The sequence below is a fragment of the Carcharhinus amblyrhynchos genome, chromosome 26 (assembly GCF_965287045.1).
Source record: "Carcharhinus amblyrhynchos chromosome 26, sCarAmb.v2.hapA, whole genome shotgun sequence".
In the NCBI taxonomy this organism is placed as follows: Eukaryota; Metazoa; Chordata; class Chondrichthyes; order Carcharhiniformes; family Carcharhinidae; genus Carcharhinus; species Carcharhinus amblyrhynchos.
The window spans coordinates 35,809,048-35,831,785 of NC_137349.1; the positions used below are offsets into that span (position 1 = coordinate 35,809,048).

General features: G+C 43.0%; 1 protein-coding gene across 2 annotated transcripts in view; it reads right to left on the reverse strand.

Moving 5' to 3' along the window:
- kdm4b (lysine (K)-specific demethylase 4B) overlaps positions 1–22,738 on the reverse strand; it is a 406,075-nt gene that overhangs the window by 338,175 nt on the left and 45,162 nt on the right. For both annotated transcript variants that reach the window (XM_080213068.1, XM_080213069.1), the window contains exon 2: positions 5,602–5,656. The gene's annotated coding sequence lies outside the window, so the exon portion shown is untranslated. The remainder of the gene's footprint in view (positions 1–5,601; positions 5,657–22,738) is intronic.

Genomic DNA, 22,738 nt, shown 5'->3' on the forward strand with positions numbered 1-22,738 from the left:
GAGCCTGCCCCACCATTCAATAAGATCATGGCTGATCTGTCGTGGCTCAGTTCCACATTCCCGCCCTCTCCCCATAACCCTTAATCCCCTCGCTTATCAAAAACCCATCAACCCGCGTCTTAAAATAGTTAGCGAGGTAGCCTCCACCACTTCAATGGGCAGAGAATTCCAGAGATTCACCACCCTTTGAGTGAAGAAGTTCCTCCTCAACTCCGTTCTAAACCACCCCCCCTTTATCTTGAGGCTGTGCCCTCTAGTCCTACTGTCCTTTCTGAGCAGGAAGAGTCTCTCCACCTCTATCCTATCCATCCCATTCATCATCTTATATGTCTCAATGAGATCTCCCCTCATTCTTCTAAACTCTAACGAGTACAAGCCTAGTTTATTCAGCCTCTCCTCATAGCTCAACCCCCTCAACTCCAGAATCAGCCTAGTAAACCTCCTCTGCACTCCCTCCAAGGCCAAAATATCCTTGCGTAAGTGCAACGACCAAAACTGCACACAGTACTCCAGCTGCGGCCTCACCAATGCCCTATACAGCTGCAGCAAGACCTCCCTACTTTTATATTCAATCCCCCTCGCTATGAAGGCCAGCATCCCATTCGCCTTCCTGACCACCTGCTGCACCTGCAGGCTGGGTTTTTGCGACTCATGCACAAGGACCCCAAGGTCCCTCTGCACCGTCGCCTGCTGCAGTTTTTCACCACGTAAGTAATAGTCCTTCCTACCATTATTCCTACCAAAGTGGACCACCCTGCACTTGCCAACATTAAATTCCATTTGCCAGTTCCTGGCCCATTCGCCCAGCCTATCTAGATCCTTCTGCAGACTCTCCACACCCTCCGCGCAATTTGCCGTTCCACCAATCTTGGTGTCATCAGCAAATTTCAACACCATACACTCGGTTCCCTCCTCCAGATCATCTATATAAATGGTAAACAGCTGAGGCCCCAGCACCGACCCCTGGGGCGCTCCACTAGTCACCAACCGCCAATCCGAATAGCACCCATTGACCCCCACTCTCTGCCTCCTCTTATTTGACAACCAATCCTATATCCACGCTAACACCCTACCCCCAACTCCATGCCCCCTTACCTTCTGCAATAACCTCGTGAGGTACCTTGTCAAACGCCTTCTGAAAATCAAGACAGACCACATCCACTGGCTCTCCTCTATCCACCGTCCTAGACACATCCTCATAGAACTCCAATAAATTTGTCAGACACGACTTCCCCTTAACGAAACCGTGCTGCGTCTGCTCTATCAAGCAATTCCCCTCAAGATGCCTCACTATTTCCTCCTTGATGACGGATGCTAACATTTTACCTACAACAGACGTTAAACTAACCAGCCTATAATTCCCTGCCTTTTGCCTGCCACCCTTCTTAAACAACGGCGTAACATTAGCCATTTTCCAATCTTCCGGCACTTCCCCGGAATCCAGCGACGTCTGGAAAATAACCACCAAGGCATCCACTATCGCCTCCGCCATTTCTTTCAGAACCCTCGGATGCATACCATCCGGTCCTGGGGACTTGTCCACAACAGTCCCTCCAGTCTGTCGAGCACCGCCTTTCTCGTAACAATAATGTCACTGAGACCCTCCAGTCCTACCACCTTTCCATCGCTAACACCCAGCAAATTATTCACGTCCTCCTCCGTGAAGACCGAAACAAAAAAGTTATTCAAGACCTCAGCCATTTCCCCATCCCCTACCACTAAGTCCCCACTCTCATCCTCTAAGGGTCCAACGTTCACCCTAGCCAGCCTCTTCCTTTTTATATATTTATAAAAACTCTTGCTATCCTTTTTTATATTAAGCGCTAGCCCAGCTTCATAGTTTATCCTACCCTTCTTTATCAACTTCTTTGTCAATCTTTGTTGACATTTAAACCTCTCCCAATCCTCTTCTTGCCCAATACTCTTAGCTACTCTAAACACCTCCGCTTTTAATTTAACACTTTCCTTCACCTTTTTTATCCACGGCTTATTACCTCTCCTCCTACGGTCCTTTTTAACCATCGGAATAAATTTCTGCTGAGCACCAAGAAAGATCTCCTTAAAGATCCTCCACTGCTCCTCAGCAGACCTACCTTCCAACGCGCTCCCCCAGTCAACATTCGCCAATTCTTCTCTCATCCTACCGTACTCCCCTCTGTTCAAACAAAGGACGCATGTCTGGGAACCGACTTTCTCCTCCTCCATCTGCACCAGAAACTCCACCATACAATGATCACTCTCCCCAAGAGGATCCTTCACCACAAGGTCCCTGATTCTACCCGCTTCATTACATAACACCAGATCCAAGATAGCTCGCTCCCTCGTCGGCTCCAACACACACTGTTCAAGGAAACTATCCCGGCAGCATTCCATTTCACTGAATCACTACAGCACAGGAGACCATTCAGTTGATCACAGGATCCCTACAGTGCAGAAGCAGGTCATTCAGCCCAAGTCTGCACGGCTTTTTGAATGAGCATCCTATCCAGACCCTACCCTGCATTCAATGTCTGAAGAAGCAATTTACCGAGTACTTCTCCCCATAAAACTGCATTCGCCCTTTACTGATAATAACCCAATTCCTCCTGAATACCTACACTGAACCAGTTTCCACCACATTCCAGGTCCCAATCACTCACTTGCATGAAAAAGTTTCTTCGTGTCTCCCTTCCTTTGCCAATTAGCTTCAAACTGTGCCCTCTGGATCTTGACCCTTTAGCCAATGGGAACAATTTTCCCCCAACTGTTCAGACCCCTCATGATTTTGAATACCTCATCAAATCTCCTCTCAACTTTATAATCGCCAAGGAAAACAGTTCCACTTCTCCAATGTATAACTGAGGTTTCTCATTCCTGGAATCATTCTTTGTGATTTTTTTTTCTGTACTCTCTCTAATGTCTTCATAATGTTTTTTAAAGTGTGCTGTCCAAAACTAGAAGCAATACTCCAGTTGAGTCTGAACATGTGTTCTACGAGAGCTAAACATAACTTCCTTGCTTTTGCATATTCCCCGCCCTCTCAACCTTCAATTAATTATTCATAAATACATCCACATCCCTCTATTCTTGTATCACCTTTAGAATTGCATTCTTTTTGTGTTGTATCGCTACATTTTTCCTATCAAAATGATTCACTTCATATTCCTCAGCATCAAACTTCATCTGCCCCCTATCCACCCATTCCACCAATCTTTTGAAGTTCCGCACTACCTTCCCCGCAATTCACAATGCTTCCAAATTTCATATCATTTTGAAGTTGTGCCCTGTACACCCAGGTCTAAATCATTAATATGCATTAGAAAGAGCAAGTATCCTAACATCAACTACTGGGGAAACTCCATTATGGCCTCCAGTCCGATAAATACCCACCAACCACTCCTCTCTGCTTCCAGTCTCTCAGCCAATTTTGTGTTGAAGCTGCTACTAGCCTTTTCACTCTATGAGGTACAAGTTTACTCTCAAATCCATTGTGCAGCACTTTATCGAATGCCTTTTGAAGGTCCATGTGCACCACATCAACAGGCCACCAACCCTCCGTTACCTCATCAAAAAACGCCAGCAACTTAGTTAAACATAATTTACTATTAACAAATCCGTGCTGGATTTCCTTCATTAACCAATATTCACCCAAGTAACTATTATTTTTGCCCCAAATTGTTTCTAAAAGCTTCCACACCACTGATGTTAAAAACTGGCTGGCCCTGTAGATGTTGAGTCTATCCTTATCATATATTAATATTGATTCTTATAATTGCATTAAGCACTGTGTATTAATATATTCGTGCGTTCACTGGGATGTCATGGGTCACCAGTGTGGGAAACTGCTCAGTGAAGAAATAGTCATGTAGCAAACACCACTCCGTAAATAAAGCAGAACCCTACTCTATACCTAACATAACTAAATGTTGACTTGGAAGAACTTAATGCCAATGTTCGGATGCCCGAGACAAAAAACTGCTCAGTTGCTGAATACTAATATTATTCCAGTTGATGAGAGGAAAAAAAACTTTGAAAAACTGAAGAACAAAAACAGATGGTTTATTCTATCTCCTCTGAATGAAGGGATTACATTTGTACAGATCAGATAGCAACAAAGACACTCAAGGTATTACGCTCAATAGCCTGACAAAGAAGAATCGCGAACAGGTGATTCAATGTCGTGCATCTCAGGAGTTGCTCGATAACTTCCTTGAATATAAATATCCCTTTTAGGAAGTAGTACTAAATATGCTTTAGAACAAGGTGCTTCAGGACAAAATGCACTCTTTTCCTACCCATTAGCTTATGCAATGAAAGCTGACTGAAGAGTAGTTTGGGATTCTACCACTAGATGGTAATATAGGAAGAGAAATAACACAAAACTGTTCCACAGGATTAATAAAATAATCACATTTTAGATACATCTTCACTTCTGACTTCTCATTACGTGGAAATAATTATGAATTTTTTTTTTACTGAGAAACAGACACAAAGTAAGAAAACATCAATATGACTGGGCACGAATAGAATAGACATGACAATATAAAGTACTTCACCGCAATGTATTTTGTGGATATTCAGTTCACAAGCTAAATTACTACTTAAAACCTTTGAGAACATCTTGTGCAACACAATGAGGCTTCAGGGGTTGTGATATTCTCAAGCTCAAAACTTCAGATCTCAATTTACCAGAAAGGCCAGACCTGGAAGGAAGGTTTAAAAAACAAAAAAGCAGGTTTCATGAAGCACATTCCAAAAGCACAGGCCCACCCATCAAAACTCTCCTAGGCAAACTCAGGTTTTTTTAAACCTAGTGAGTAGTGTGCCAGACATCAACTAAGTCCACCACAAGCAGTAAGTTTCCAATCTTTTCAAGCTCTCCCAGACTCTTGATGCACCTGCTATAGACCAAAGCATCTTCAAGCAAAACAACGTTTGTTCTTGAACTCGGAAGCAGTGTGCAGGTGGGCCTGACAAGATAACAAGACACCAGCAGGAACTGGGATTGCCAACATTTTTTATTTTCTTCATTCAGTAACCATATGATGATATGCTGACCACACACAGTGCATTGGCACAGGAACATATGTAAACAGACAGCTCTCTGTCACTTTAATATCAAGGCTACAGAGGCAGGTTGTCACAGGTCTATAGTAGCTCTGGCAGCTGGAGCCACTTGGTGCATTTACATGTCTAGGCCTGTCAAATCAGTTAACAGGTTAGCTGTTCAGTAACACCATTTTACAAGCAGGGGCATAGCAAACAGGCAAGAGATGGAGGTGGGTCACCAAGTAGATTATTTGAGACACTATTTACGATTGTGTAATTTGGGGGCCCATGCTTCTCTAACCATTTATATAAATCACCAGGACTAACAGACAAACATTAATATGCCAGATAATCCACTTCTTTGGCTCCTTCACATATGGTTCAACACAAGTTAAAACATGGAGAGACACTGCAAATGCACAAAATATCAACAAACATTCAAATCCCACATTGTGGCAGGTTTAGTGACAGCATGTGCACAGGTGGGATTCAAAATCTCCAAGCTGCTCTAAAAACTTGTCCCCGCCCATCTGTTTTTTTAAAATTTTCTACAATAGATTGCAGTTTACTCACCGCACCGTTGGCGTTATCTCATATGCATCAAGAAGGTGGATAAATTGGTTTGCACCTGTAATTAAGAACAATAGGTATATGTATTTATATCAGACGTAGCAATGACTGGCAGAATCCAGACTGTCTAGTTGTCAGATTACATAATCTACAAGACAAGTTTACCCAGTATTTAAGAAGCAGATTAGTAACACACAAGCTTTAAAGCACCACATTTTTTCAATTTTCTTTCTGTTTCTCAGCACCTCTCTGATTTTCACTGGGACTTCCCTCTACTATTTTGTTCGATGATATTCTTTACATCTGTTCCTGGACAGCAATTCTTGGCAGACTTTCAATTGCAGAATGTACCATAGTCAAAAACAATCCCACCCTTAACTCTGCATCAATAAAAAGGTGCCCTTTTGTGCAAAGGCCACTGGGCAGATTTCAAGTGCAAGAACCCGGATTGATTTTACACTCCTTAGCACTCTACTGAGACCATCTGTGGCATTCCAACTTCTGAGTTCGCTGACAGCAGCTAATTCAGCAGAGAACTTGGGCCTCTGGTTTAGTGTTACAACAGATGGCAATTTCAACACAAAAACCATTCGAGGGGGAAGATCTTTACAATTCAATTTCAAAAATTGTGCATGGACCTCAAAACATTATGTGCCAAGGCAAGTGCAGTCATTGTATCCCATTATTTTAATTTAAATTTCATTCACCTCATTTGGACCTCATTTCACAAACAGCATTCTTTTAAATGCCCTTACTATGACCTGTTGGCCCATGGACAAGAGGGTTGTATTTGCGTGTTCAGAAGCCATGATGACCCTTAATTTTGGTTGGCAAAATAATCTAGAATATTACTGTTCCTTAAATCACATTAACATGTCCATTATTGATACCACACAAAATGGAAGGGCTCTATAGCTCTACTACAGGCTACGTTGCCCTGCTGTGCACATAAGAAACATAAGAAACATAAGAACGTAAGAACATAAGAAATAGGAGCAGGAGTAGGCCATCTAGCCCTTCGAGCCTGCCCCGCCATTCAATAAGATCATGGCTGATCTGTCGTGGATCAGTTCCACTTTCCCGCCCTCTCCCCATAACCCTTAATCCCCTCTCTTATCAAAAACCCATCAACCCGCGTCTTAAAAATATTTAGCGAGGCAGCCTCCACCACTTCAATGGGCAGAGAATTCCAGAGATTCACCACCCTTTGAGTGAAGAAGTTCCTCCTCAACTCCGTTCTAAGCCGCCCCCCTTTTATCTTGAGGCTGTGCCCCCTAGTCCTACTGTCTTTTTTGAGCGGGAAGAGTCTCTCCACCTCTATCCTATCCATCCCATTCATCATCTTATACGTCTCAATGAGATCTCCCCTCATTCTTCTAAACTCTAACGAGTACAAGCCCAGTTTATTCAGCCTCTCCTCATAGCTCAACCCCCTCAACTCCAGTATCAGCCTAGTAAACCTCATCTGCACTCCCTCCAAGGCCAAAATATTTTTGCGCAGGTGCGGCGCCCAAAACTGCACACAGTACTCCAGCCGCGGCCTCACCAATGCCCTATACAGCTGCAGCAAGACCTCCCTACATTTATATTCAATCCCCCTCGCTATGAAGGCCAGCATCCCATTTGCCTTCCTGACCACCTGCTGCACCTGCAAGCTGGGTTTTTGCGACTCATGCACAAGGACCCCGAGGTCCCTCTGCACCGTCGCCTGCTGCAGTTTTTCGCCACGTAAGTAATAGTCCTTCCTACCAAAGTGGGCCACCTCACACTTGCCAACATTAAATTCCATTTGCCATTTCCTGGCCCATTCGCCCAGCCTATCTAGATCCTTCTGCAGACTCTCCACACCCTCCGCGCAATCTGCCGTTCCACCAATCTTGGTGTCATCAGCAAATTTCGACACCCTACACTCGGTTCCCTCCTCCAGATCATCTATATAAATGGTAAAAAGCTGAGGCCCCAGCACCGACCCCTGGGGCACTCCACTAGTCACCATCCGCCAATCTGAATAGCACCCGTTGACCCCCACTCTCTGCCTCCTATTTGACAACCAATCCTCTATCCACGCTAACATCCTACCCCCAACTCCATGTCCCTCGACCTTCTGCAATAGCCTCTTGTGAGGTACTTTGTCAAACGCCTTCTGAAAATCTAGAAAGACCACATCCACCGGCTCTCCTCTATCCACCGCCCTAGACACATCCTCATAGAACTCCAGTAAACTTGTCAGACACGACTTCCCTTTAATGAAACCGTGCTGCGTCTGCTCTATCAAGCAATTCCCTTCAAGATGCCTCGCAATTTCCTCCTTAATGACAGATTCTAACATTTTACCTACCACAGACGTTAAACTAACCGGCCTATAATTCCCTGCCTTTTGCCTGGCACCCTTCTTAAACAACGGCGTAACATTAGCCGTTTTCCAATCATCCGGCACTTCCCCGGAATCCAGCGACATCTGGAAAATAACCACCAAGGCATCCACTATCACCTCCACCATTTCTTTCAGAACCCTCGGATGCATTCCATCCGGTCCTGAAGACTTGTCCACAATCAGCCCCTCCAGTCTGTCGAGCACTCTCTAGTAACAGTAATGTCATTAAGACCCTCCAGTCCTACCACCTCTCCATCGCTAACACCTGGCAAATTATTCACGTCCTCCTCCGTGAAGACAGAAACAAAAACACATGAAGGCAATGTAATAACTTTTGAGTTGACAAGCTGAATCAACCTTGCTGCCATTTCAATAATGTAAAGAAATATATTTTATGAATTACATTAACCCTGTATTTTACGAAAGGAACTTAATTGAATATTTATCTGACACACAAATATTTCCCATTAATTGGCTCATATGTACACTGGACTATGCCGTTTCATTTGTAAATATTGTGGGTTGAACTCCCACCACTGACCATTCTGTTTCAGGAACATTAAGAGTGAGGAGTGCTCCCATAGTGCATCACCCCTATTCAATATCACTAGATGGGAGCTCCACAAGTGTTAACCGAAAATCTCTACAATTCTAAGGTACAAAATAAAGCATCAAAAGTGGCCATAAGACATTTATAACATTGAAACTTAAAGGGCAATGTGGCAAAATATACATCTTCCTTAACAACCTTCAAGGTCAGTTAACCTTCAAGGGCTTCCAACTCCTAATGTGTTTTCTGAGGGGGATGGGAAGAGGAAGCAACAAAAAAAAATCCATATACAAATAGGAAAAGCAAGACAGCATGAGAGGTGAGAGCTCAAGAGGGTGTGGGGAAGAGGGAGAAGAGCGTGCACAAAAGAAAGAGCAGAGGCATTGTTCCCACTAGAGAGAAAGGAGAGAGGCGACATGTGCAAAAGAGGGAAGAGACGAAACAGGGAGGGGAGAAAGAAAATCGTATGATTTATTTTACAGAGATACACATGCACAAAAATTATTAAGGGTAGCAGCGGAGAAGTGAATTGCAATGCAACATTGCAGGACATAAAGGTTTTGATTCAATTTGTTTTGAAATTTTACGCAACATCTCATTTCTATTTAAAAATCATATTGATCATATTTAAGTGTATGCAAGCAGTAGACGTGGACCAAAGAAGGAGCGACTTGTCCTCTATAAATATTCACAGACTGAAATATTATTGTGGGTTAGGAATTTCAACCGCATCTTGGGCAAAAGCCACTTTTCCATCCCAAATGTAGGAGGCTCTTCTCCTTTCAGGGTCTTGTTTTAATGATTGGCTGTACTTCCATCTTTCACAAACTTCTTATTGCTGGACAGAGAGGTTGATGAGGCAGGAGAGAATGGTTTCCAGATAAACCTCAAATTGTGGGCAGGTTCAACGATGGAAAGACCCATTAATGCTTTATGTCAACTAGTCTCGGGGTCCTTGTGCATGAGTCGCAAAAACCCAGCTTGCAGGTGCAGCAGGTGGTCAGGAAGGCGAATGGGATGCTGGCCTTCATAGCGAGGGGGATTGAATATAAAAGTAGGGAGGTCTTGCTGCAGCTGTATAGGGCATTGGTGAGGCCGCAGCTGGAGTACTGTGTGCAGTTTTGGGCGCCACACCTGCGCAAAAATATTTTGGCCTTGGAGGGAGTGCAGAGGAGGTTTACTAGGCTGATACCGGAGTTGAGGGGGTTGAGCTATGAGAGGCTGAATAAACTAGGCTTGTACTCATTAGAGTTTAGAAGAATGAGGGGAGATCTCATTGAGACATATAAGATGATGAATGGGATGGATAGGATAGAGGTGGAGAGACTCTTCCCGCCCAAAAAAGACAGTAGGACTAGGGGGCACAGCCTCAGGATAAAGGGGGGGCGGTTTAGAACAGAGTTGAGGAGGAACTTCTTCACTCAAAGGGTGGTGAATCTCTGGAATTCTCTGCCCGTTGAAGTGGTGGAGGCTGCCTCGCTAAATATTTTTAAGACGCGGGTTGATGGGTTTTTGATAAGAGAGGGGATTAAGGGTTATGGGGAGAGGGCAGGAAAGTGGAACTGATCCACGACAGATCAGCCATGATCTTATTGAATGGCGGGGCAGGCTCGAAGGGCTAGATGGCCTACTCCTGCTCCTATTTCTTATGTTCTTATGTTCTTATGTCTGGTTTGCAAGTAACATCTAGCCCATTCCTCCTCCATTGAGTATGTTCCCAACTCCAGTCACCTTGGCATCCAGCGAGGTCTGGTAATGGATGATTAAATCAATGTTCAAAGATGTTCAAATCTGTGGCCCGTAGACTCAAATTCCTCTTCTTAGCTGATTCCACAGCACTATTTAGATATGTCCATATGAGAGGTCAGACCGCACCTCAGTTTAATACAATACCCAACTGTCATGAACCCCCTCACAGATGTAATGAACCATCATCTTTATCACTGCATTTGGACTCAACCCAATGACAATGGCTCAAAAGCACTTCCAGAGTCATGATGTTTTAACACCTTTGGAAATTGTGGTAAATGCGAGAAAGCAGCTAATTGTTCTCCTGTAAGAATAACCCTATTGATAGAAGTACTCATGTGGACTGGATTTCAGATAACAGCAAGGTCCGGATGCACTAAATGCTCTCAATACATCACCTGCAAACACTCTGTGGGCTAACACATGTACAATGACATTGGAGAGTTAGCATACCCCAAAACGTTCAGGAACTCGGGACAAAAACAGGACCGAGACATTTAGGGGAGAGATTTCACTGATTTTATTGCCTTTTGGAATTGGAATTCATGGAGGCGGCCATTTGGACTATCGAGTCTGCACCGACCACAATCCCATCCAGGCCCTATCCCCATTAATCTTACTAATCTCCCAACACTTAGGGGCAATTTAACATGGCCAATCAACCTAACGCCACACATCTTTGGAGTATGGGAGGAAACTGGGCCACACGGAGGAATCCCACGCACACGTGGGGAAAATGTGCAAACTCCACAGAGACACGGACCCAAACCAGGAATCGAATCCAGGTCCCTGGCGCTTTACGGAGCAGTGCTAACCACTGTGCCATCGGGCCACCCCAAAATAAGAATGGACATCCCAAGGTTGTACCATGGTTGAAAAATACCAAAATGACCGTTAAGTTACAGAAGCTCTCATTTTCTTCAGCTGATTAATTTAATACTCAACTTCTAAATTATGCAAATTAATGTTTTAAAAATAATTGTATTCTGTCAATTGGAACTGTGATGGAAGTCAGTTGAACACAAGTTATACTCTATTTTTGGCAGTGCAGTAAAATTGTAAGCTGTGGACACAGTTTTTTTTTGAAAGGCAAGCAGTAATGTTTTGGTGTAGTTTTGCAGCAGTGGGCATCTCCAACCTTTTACGCTGCTCTTGCAAACTTGTTTTACTAAAGAAAAGGAGCGTTGATAGAAGATCCCATAAATTACTGATCGTTGAGGCCACGTTTCAGAAAGGTGAGCTTAGTTTTCTTTGATCATGGTACTTAATGATGAGACACAAACCACAGGCTCAAAATTGGCTCATATCCAAAACTAATGGCCTATGAAATCACTATTTTAATTTACAAAGATGCTTTTAACACAGGAAAAGGTTTCAAAGCATTTTGCAGAAGCACAAAATAACAACCATAGGCAGCACTGTGGCACAGTGGTTAGCACTGCTGCCTCACAGCACCAGGGACCCAGCTTCAATTCCAACCTCAGGTCACTGTTTGTGTGGAGTTTGCATGTTCTCCCCTTGTCTTCATGGGTTTCCTCCGGGTGCTCCGGTACCTTCCCACAGTCCAACGATGTGTGGGTTAGCCATGCTAGGCCACGCCAAATTGCCCTTTAGTGTCAGGGGGATTAGCAGGGTGAATACGTGGGGATTTTGGGATGGTGCATGGATGGGATTATCATCAGTGCAGGCCTCATGGGCCGAATGGCCTCCTTCTGCACTGTAGGGATTCTATGATTCTATATCAGACAGTGTAATAAAAAGATTGGCTGAAACAGTGTTATGGCAGTCCTAAAAGAAGTAACTGAGACAAAGGTTTAGGGAAGGAATTCCATTGTAGCTGAAGAAGCAAGGACTGTACAAGATCTTTATGGAAGGTTGTAGGGCTGGAGAAAGTTAGAGATAGGATGGGATAAAGTCTTGAAGGAAATCCTAAATTCTAAATTGGGAATCATGACACAAAAGGTGAAGAAGAAGCAGGACCAGGTGGAGGATAAGTGATGAACATCAGAAGTTTGGATTATGGAAGATGGGAAATAGGTCAGCCAGGAAAGCACTGAAATAGTCACATGTGGACATCACTCTGCAAGATCGTGAATTTCTTGAATTTGAGGCAAAATTCCAAGATTTAAAACAAAAATCTGTTTTCACCTGATAATGTTTCAGTGACAAACATAATGTATAACATAAAGCAACTGTATTGATTGGCGCGATATAAAAAGGTACAAGATAAAACTTCCATTTACAATCAAACCTTTCACAAACGTTGGACGTGCCAGTGCTTTACAGCCAATGAAATACTTTTGGACAGTCACTGATGCAATCTTGTTGCTTCTTCAGCACTCCCTGGGAATTGAGGACGACTTCCACTCTCCTTCAATTGGGTTCTGACATGGCTGACAAATCCGATGCATGATCTGCAGACTCTGCCACCTGCAAAGCAGATGGTGCTTGGAGGGCTGAAGAGATGAGTTATTTGGAAGTTGGTGTGCTTTCCTCCAATGTCTTGACTTCATTTATGTACATCCTCAACAAAGTCCCTCTATGTGTTTGATGCCTTGGCATGTCTATCACTGGTGGCTCTCTCATCCATCAATGCGAAGTGCTTCGAATGATTTGTGCTGTGATTAATCTATCCCTCCTGCCAGACTGCCTAGATCCATTACAGTTTACCTATCACTGCAACAGGTCCACAACAGATACCATTGCCCTAGCTCTGCACTCAACTCTAGGACGCCTAGGTAACAAAGACACCTGCGTCAGACTCCTATTCATAAACTACAGCTCAGCCTTTTAACACCATTTTTCCTGTGAGATTCATCTCCAAACTTCGTGGCCTGGGGTTTGGTCCTCTGTCTGCAACTGGATCCTAGACTTCCTAACCTATAGGCTACAATCAGTAAGGATAGACAACAACATAATCCCCACAATCATCCTCAACACTGGTGCTCTGCAACGCTGTGTTCTCAACTCCTGCTACACTTTGGACTATGTGGCCAAATTCCCCTCCAACTCAATTTTCAAGTTTACTGATGACACTACCATAGTGGGTCAGATCTTAAACAATGATTGCGTGGCCAAATGCATTATTTGAGATCTGGCCCGTAACAGAAGTGTCATCAGCAAACTTGAAAATTGAGAAACAGTACAGGAAAGAGATAATCTGATTAACTGGTGCAGCAACAATAATCTCGCCCTCGATGTTAACAAAACAAAAGGAAATAGTCATCAACATCAAGAAGCGTACTGGAAAGCACGCTTCTGTCCACATCAATGGGGACGAAGTAGAAATGGTCGAGAGCTTCAGGTTTTTAGGTGTCCACATCACCAACCTGTCCTGGTCCCTCGATGCGGACTCTATAGTTAAGACAGACTACCTAGGCCTCTACTTTCTCAAAAGACTAAGAAAATTTGGCATGTCGGCTACAACTCTCACCAACCTCTACAGATGCACCATACAAAGTATTCTTTCTGATCGTATCACAGCTTGGCATGGCTCCTGTTCCATCCAAGATCGCAATAAACTACAAAGGGTCGTGAATGAAGCCCAGTCCATCATTCAAACTAGCCTCCCATCCACTGACACTGTTTACACTTCCCACTGCCTTGGAAAAGCAGCCAGCATAATCAAGGATCCCATGCATCCCAGACACGCTTGGTTCCACCTTCTTTCATCAGAAAAAGGTGCAGAAGTCTGAGGACACATACCAACCAACTTAAAAACAGCTTCTTCCCTGCTGCCTTCAGAGTTTTGAATGGACCTACCTCACATTAAGTTGATTTTTCTCTACACCCTAGCTATGACTGCAACACTACACTCTGCGCTCTCTCCTTTCCTTCCCTGTATGGTATGCTTTGTCTGTACAGCACACAAGAAACAATACTTTTCACCATATACTAATACATGACTATAATAAATAAAATGAAATGAACCTACTCTGTTTTGGTTAGTCACAAGCCAAGGACTGCCATGAACCAGTAAGGATCTTTAACCTCTTCAATGATGCTTCTTTGAGGTCACCCCTAAAGTGCTCCACTGTTAAGTTCCAAGTAGAACAGTTGCTTCAGAAATCTGGTGTCGGATACATGAATAACATGTCCTTCCCAGCAGAGCTGACTTTAAGTGTTCAGCCTTTCAAAGATTGACTTGGGAGAGGACCTGCTTTTGGAAAACCTTGTTTACTGCTGGATTTGGAGGATCATGCAAAGGCCCTACTAGTGATACTTCTCCAGTGTTTTGAGGTGACTACTATAAATTGTCCAACTCTCCAAACCATAGGGATCCAGGGATCACTGCTGTGTGATCAATGATCGTAATCTCGGGTTTGAGTTCCTGGTCCTCAACGCTCTCCAAGTTGGCAGAAGGCACATTGAAGAGAATGTACCAATGTTTGCTTCCATCAAAAGTCCTCATTTTCTAGGATCTTGCCATTGATCTGATGCAATGTGGGAAGACTGACAGACAACTTACACATTACAAGCTCCTCCTACAAAATCAAACAGCAACAACCAAGTTATCTGATTTCATAATGTTGGTTCAGGGACGAATATTAGCCTCGAATTTACTCTTCTTCCAATAGTGCAAAAATAGGATGTGTGGTGAAAACCACACGTGACTGACTCCAAAATTCCTACAGGAAATCTTCGGGATACGGAGAATGTGAAATTAGGCTGCAGCGCTGTGGCTTTGAGTCCAAGCTTTGTGTCTTTCTGTTACCTTCCTCCAGTTATGCAAATGAAGTTTTTAAATTTATCAGCTGACCATAAACAACAAATGCAAAACAAGGCATCTGTAAACAGAATGTCAGGCAGCAAGATCAGTGCCAGATAGCAGGGTATATGCAAGAGTTGCAAAATACTTTAAGTCCATAATACCTAAAAGCCAACACACGTACTGTCACACTTGACGTTGTCGTCTTCTCCTACGTGAAAAGTCAGAGTGATGTGGGCTTTCAAAATAGATTCCAACTGAGATTCAGCTGCATGCTTATATTTCTACTATCACATTAGCTTCTGTTGCTAATGCTTTAATATTGCTTTGCTTAAAGTTTATTTAATGTCACAAATAGGCTTACATTAACACTACAATGAAGTTACTGTGAAAATCCCCTAATCACCACACTCTGGCACCTGTTCAGGTACACTGAGGGAGAATTTAGCATGGCCAATCCACCTAACCAGCACTTCTTTCAGACTGCGGGGTGAAACCAGAGCACCCAGATGAAACCCATGCAGACACGGGGAAAACATGCAAACTCCACACAGACAGTGACCCAAGCTAGGAGTCAAATCTGAGTCCCTGGAGCTGTGAGGGAGCAGTGCTAACCACTGTCACTGTGCTGCCTGTAATACTTGTGCTAAGACTGACATTGAAAATGGTGGGAAGGAATATGGTCTATTTGTTAGAGTTCTGTAGCGAAACTGAAGTTGCCACCCATCTACAGTCGATTTCTATCCAATGATAGAGAGAGAAACAACTAGCCCACTGAATTCCACAATGAACTTATATAATATGCATATTTGAGATTATGTACATTCACGCACTCAGGTTAAGCAAATACAAAAATAGCTATCACTTGCTGACTCAGTTAAAAACCACACCCTAAAAACACCTATAAAGGAACACAACAGAATATCCCAAAATAACGAGGGGGCACAATTTTGCAAAAAAAAAGCCAGTACGATGCCAGAAAAGCATTTTCACACAATGAGTGGTTCAGGTCTGGAATGCACTATCTGGAAGTTTGCTGGAGGCAGCTAAAATCGATGAATTGAAGAGGGAATTTTACAATTATTTGAACAGAAACAATGGGCAGGAGTAAAAGAAAAGGCAGGGGTATGGCACTAAGTTATGTTGCTCGTTTGGAGAGCCGGTGCAAATATGATGACCCAAATGATCTCATCCTGCACTGTAACAATTGTGATTTTGTGAATAAAACAAAAACAAAAAATTCAAATAGTACAGGGGCTACTCATATACACAGTTAAGAGGAGTGGAGTCCATTAACTGCAATGCATTAACACATTTCTTTGGCTTAAACATGGATTGAGGTTCATCATCACTTATACCAGTGTTGCCCAACAGGACTGCAATTCTCACCAAACATGTGGTTCCTTGAGCCACCATACCCCAAATATACACAATATTAAGAAAATGAATCTGAGATTTTAAACAGTCAGCAAGCAAGATCAATCCCCCAGAGTGACGGGAAGGGTTTCAAAAGGGTTTTGCAATCCAACTGTTTTGGAAACCAAATCTGCAGTATATACTTCAAAGGGAGGTAATAATCTGTTAACTGAAGTATTCTGTTTTTGCCAGTGTGCTCCAGTTTATTTCAAACAAATTTCTTCACACGTAAACTCTCTCTTACGAGAATTGATATATTCGAAGACTCAGGGAGGGAAAAAGAATTGACAAAATCTCTACACATTTGCTTCTGGACTCTGACAATTGTCTTACTTAGACTATGTTGTCTACCATTTTCCAACATAGCACCTGGACACTTAATAGGCCTTGGCTCATGGCTAACCTCCTGTAATAATAGAATCCCTGCAATGCAGAAGGTGGCCATTCGGCCCATCGAGCCCACAGTGACTCTCCAACAGAGAGGGCAAAGTCGAAACCGGGTCTCTGGCACTGTGGGGCTGCAGTGCTAATCGCTGTGCCACCACGCTGCCCCAAATCTCTCCTTTTTTAACCAATAGTGCCCTATTCCTTTCAGATCTATCAAGCTGAAGGTGGGACACATTTTGATGTTGCTGCACCACCTTCTAGATTGGTATAGAACATGGAGATATAGTGCCAGCATTTAATGCATTACTAACACAAATTATTAAGAGCTTGGTGACATGGTTACAAGCCTACCACATCCTTCCAGTGTTGGGTAGAGCAATCAGCATGCAGCAAACCATATACTCAGTCTATCTCATCTTAATTTTTTATGTATTAATTTGGGGAAAGAGGGTGGAATAAAAGAACCACCTCCAGTTGAATAAATTTAAGAGGAGCCAGCAGCGAATCAAGAAATTGGGTAGGTGCCCCAAGCTTGTGCATTTTAGTGCAGCAGCAGTTAACCAATCAAAAGTAAGCAAGCACAGATATGAGAGAAAAGATAGAGGAAGGGAGCAGATCTTGGGAAGGTGAAGTATTACAATAGAGCTCCAAAGAGTACGTCTGAAGCTTTTTAAAGGTTGCAATTGTGGGGGAGAGGGGAGGGGTGGGATGGTGGTAATAGAAGGAAGAGATACAGAAGACCAAAAATCAGACAACTGGAAGACACAGTAAGCTGATGACGGAAGAAGGACTAGAGATGGAGAACATAGGGACAGGAATTGATTATTTAAATCCTCAACTCTATTTTGCATAGTATTCATTGATACCATGGCTGACCTAACTTCACATACCAGCCTTTGCTTCATACCCTTTAATCATAGAACAGAATCCCTACAGTGCAGAAGGTGGTCATTCGGCCCATCAAGTCTGCACCGAATGCAATCCCACCCAGGCCCTATCCCCATAACCCCAATGTCCCGGAGCATTTACTGTAACTAGTCCCCTGATACTAAAGGTTAGTTTTGCATGGTCAATCCACCTAACCTGCACATCTTTGGACTATGGAAGGAAACCAGAGCACCCGCACGAAACCCACACGGACACAATCTGGTGCTGAGGTAGCAGTGCTAACCACTGTGTCACCTACATCTGATTAGCAAAAGTCTATAAATCTTAAGATTTTAAAATCATCACCCTAGCATCACTGCCATTTACAGAAAAATTACAAACTTCTACCACACTTGTAAAAATGCTTCCTAACTTCATTCCTGACAGTCCTGGCTCTGACTTCCAAATTATATCCCCTAGAATGCCCATAGCAGAATTTCTTTTCCTTCTGTCCACACTATTTGTTCCACTTAATACCTTAAATGCCCCAATCAAATTACAGCTTGACCACCATAAATTCCAGGAAATACAAAATTGTTTCTGTAAATTGCCTATTTAAAAAGTCCAGGCATCATTCAAATAAATCTACACTTCACTGCCTTTTGGTTAAAATAGTTTTCCTACGTGTGGCATCCCTAACTGCTCACAACATCTTAGATGCAGTCTAAATAAGGCTTTGTAGCATGACTATTAGAGGAGATCTTGTGGTGGTGGGTAGCACCCCAGCTCTGAGCCAGATGCTGTGGACTCAAGTCCCACCCAAGGTCTGGGTGATCACATAAGGTGTGTTCATGGCATGTCCAGACAGGTCAACTGTCAACTTGTAAATTCTTCCAAAATACTATGGCAGGCAGTAAGCACGAGAGCCCTTCTGGTCAATCAGAATTATGCAGTGGCTTGCATAGCTACAGCCTCCCCATGTTAAAAGACTCCACACACAAACTTTTGCCACAAGGCTTCTTTTCTTGGCAAGCTTCTTAATCATGTTGAGAGACTACAAAAGAGAGAGCACGACTATTGACTCTCCAGATTTAAAGGCCGGCATTATATTAGCCTTTTTGATTCTTTTTACCTTGTTCATGACATTTCAATGATATATGAACTCTCAAGTCTCTTGAGATCGCCACTACCCCAACTTTTCACGATTTAGAAACTATTTATATAGTTTTAGCTCCAAAGCTGCTGAACTTGGACAGTAACCTTTACTAAACTCCATTTGTCACAGTTTTGACCATTTGCCCATGACTATCTCATTGACTGAATCTACATTATTTACAATGCTGCCTATGTTTGTATCAGTAAACTTAGATACATGCCTTTCTATCCCATCAACAAGGTAAGCCCTGACAATTTTAATTTCAATCTGAAAAATACAGAGCCAATATAGCTCAGCAAGGATGAGGAATAAAACATGGGCAGCAAAATTTTGAACAATTTAGGAAAAACGTCAAGACGCTAGGAAAGAAGATACCGGAGAAGTCAAGTTTACAAGTGATGAAGATATGGATAGAGATTTCAATAGCAGGGGTGTAAGGTAGGAACTGAGACAAGCAACATGGGGATAAAAGTAAGCTGTTTCAAGAACTAATGGAACAGGGGTTCGGTGCTCAACTCTAGGTGAAACAGGTAGAGTTACATGTAGTAAAATTAAGCCTGAGCAAGGAGAGATTGGAATAAATAGTAAGCATATGAAATTCTTGATGGAAGACAAAAAGTATGGCTTTGCCCCACAATTGTGGACTGGTATCTTAGGTAACGTGGAAGCTGACTTACTCCATGTTTACAAAACGAAGCTACCCAGCAAAATATGTGGAAGAGAAAGTCAAAAATCCTAGATTCTGAAATCTGCAGATAATTTGTGATGTTCTTCTTTCCTCCTCATTTTTTGGAAGAAACATTGAAAGTGCTTGCAAAGGCTTCCCTAAATTAGTCCTTCATAATATACTATAACGTACAACTGGGTGATCTGCTAAATTCAGAATACAACAAGCAATCATTACACTTCCCCATCCAATAAAGAGGTCTCTGAAAACTAATTACTTTTAAAAGGCATGTACCCTCAAGCTTAACGTGAGATCTCTACTGAAAATAGCTCTATGATATGAAATAACACTAACAATCTGCATGATGGAAAGGGACCCATGCTATTTACAGGGTTAGATGTAAAAAAAAAGGAGGCAATTATTGCTGGCCAGACAATTGGTCAGGTACAACGCAGCAAAGGAACATATGATATTGGTTGAAAAAGCATTTTTTTTCAGTGTATTCATTGCTTTTTAAAAGGCCTGGGTAACAAAGAAATGAATTGAGATAAGAGCGTTGTAAAATAAACCACATATCATTCATACACAATTTTTGATATCAATCTATGAGAAGTCAATTACGAACAATTTTCCTGGAGACATTTTCACATGTGTATGACTATACAAGCACTACCTAGAAATATAAAAATATCCATTGATAAAATACTCCAGCTGGTGGAATTCATTCCGCCAAAACATCCAACTCCTCTCAGTCTAGGGATTTTTCCCTCAGGCACAAGAATGAAGAATAAACACAGAGATTTGAAGGGGACACCCACCGAGATGCACAGATGCCTGTGGCTGCCAACCTGTCTCTATCACTGATGTCTATTCCCTTTAGTACATCAGCCATGGCTCATTTCCAAGACAAGGAATGTTAACAGTATTCACTTTCATGTTTTAGTAATATATTCATGAGTGTAAATATATCAAATATGATACAACCTTCAAAAGTGAACTGCTTCAGTCACAGCCACACCTACTGGCTAAGACACTGCAATAATGAATGTTTGCAGCCTTCAAAAATATGTAAAACATTAACATGGCATGAACTGCAATGTTATAATATATTTCCTTCTACCCATACATTGCTAATTCTTCCTCAGTACCACCTCTCAATGTATCTTGCTGTCTCTAATCCAACACTGAATGAGAACTTAATCCACTAAAGAATTGGGAAGCCAACGTTTTTGATCCCCATCACAAATTCAGCCACCAACTCCACCTCTCTCCCTCTGGCAACTGAGAGGTTGAACCAGGCCAACAAACCTTCCAATTTCTTTTGTATTGCACACAAGACTTACTTTGCAAGTGCTTCAAGTTGTTAAGTATGGTTGTGCATGCGTAATAACGTAAAGAGATCAACTTGTGTCTTTATCAGACGTTTTTTGAATTAAACATAGATAAAAGTCAGATTCATCCACAGATTTACTTTGAAAAGATATAAACTCCAACTTCAGGACCCATGTCAGCAGTGTTGAATTAATTCAGGAACTTGATGCATTTCAGAGTACAGTATACTTGAATAAGAACATAAGAAATAGGAGCAGGAGTAGGCCGTCTAGCCCTTCGAGCCTGCCCCGCCATTCAATATCATGGCTGATCTGTCATGGCTCAGTTCCACATTCCCGCCCTCTCCCCATAACCCTTAATCCCCTCGCTTATCAAAAACCCATCAACCCGCATCTTAAAATAGTTAGCGAGGTAGCCTCCACCACTTCAACGGGCAGAGAATTCCAGAGATTCACCACCCTTTGAGTGAAGAAGTTCCTCCTCAACTCCGTTCTAAACCACCCCCCCTTTATCTTGAGGCTGTGCCCCCTAGTCCTACTGTCCTTTCTGAGCGGGAAGAGTCTCTCCACCTCTATCCTATCCATCCCATTCATCATCTTATATGTCTCCCCTCATTCTTCTAAACTCTAACGAGTACAAGCCTAGTTTATTCAGCCTCTCCTCATAGTTGAACCCCCTCAACTCCAGAATCAGCCTAGTAAACCTCCTCTGCACTCCCTCCAAGGCCAAAATATCCTTGCGTAAGTGCGGCGACCAAAACTGCACACAGTACTCCAGCTGCGGCCTCACCAGTGCCCTATTCAGCTGCAGCAAGACCTCCCTACTTTTATATTCAATCCCCCTCGCTATGAAGGCCAGATCCCATTCGCCTTCCTGACCACCTGCTGCACCTGCAGGCTGGGTTTTTGCGACTCATGCACAAGGACCCCAAGGTCCCTCTGCACCGTCGCCTGCTGCAGTTTTTCGCCACGTAAGTAATAGTCCTTCCTACCATTATTCCTACCAAAGTGGACCACCTTGCACTTGCCAACATTAAATTCCATTTGCCAGTTCCTGGCCCATTCGCCCAGCCTATCTAGATCCTTCTGCAGACTCTCCACACCCTCCGCGCAATTTGCCGTTCCACCAATCTTGGTGTCATCAGCAAATTTCAACACCATACACTCGGTTCCCTCCTCCAGATCATCTATATAAATGGTAAATAGCTGAGGCCCCAGCACCAACCCCTGGGGCGCTCCACTAGTCACCAACCGCCAATCCAAATAGCACCCATTGACCCCCACTCTCTGCCTCCTATTAGACAGCCAATCCTCTATTCACGCTAACACCCTACCCCCAACTCCATGCCCCCTTACCTTCTGCAATAACCTCTTGTGAAGTACCTTGTCAAACACCTTCTGAAAATCAAGAAAGACCACATCCACCAGCTCTCCTCTATCCACCGCCCTAGACACATCCTCATAGAACTCCAATAAATTCGCCAGACACGACTTCCCCTTAACGAAACCGTGCTGCGTCTGCTCTATCATATAGTGAACATTATATTCATTGAGCCTTTGCAATGATCATCCTTACCCTGACCACTGTTTTGGTAACATCAGTGTGTCTGAACATAGAGGACTGTGCGTATCTGCTTCTGATATTTCCCATTGTAAATACTTCTTTTGGTCACTTAGGATTGCTTCTACTAGTAAGGAGGAAGAAAACTGCTACACAGAGTAGTGGAAGGATATTCATTTCTCTATTGCCCATCTTGTTGAGTGGTCCACAAGGAAATAACAGCTAATTCATTCAAATATCCACTTCTTATTAGTAAGGCCTTATACAACCATAATAACAATAGTATAAATATGTTTCTATTACTGAAAGACTCAGCTAAACACCTACCAGCCTTAGTTTTATGAACCAACAAAATAGGAGCAGACGGCGGCAAT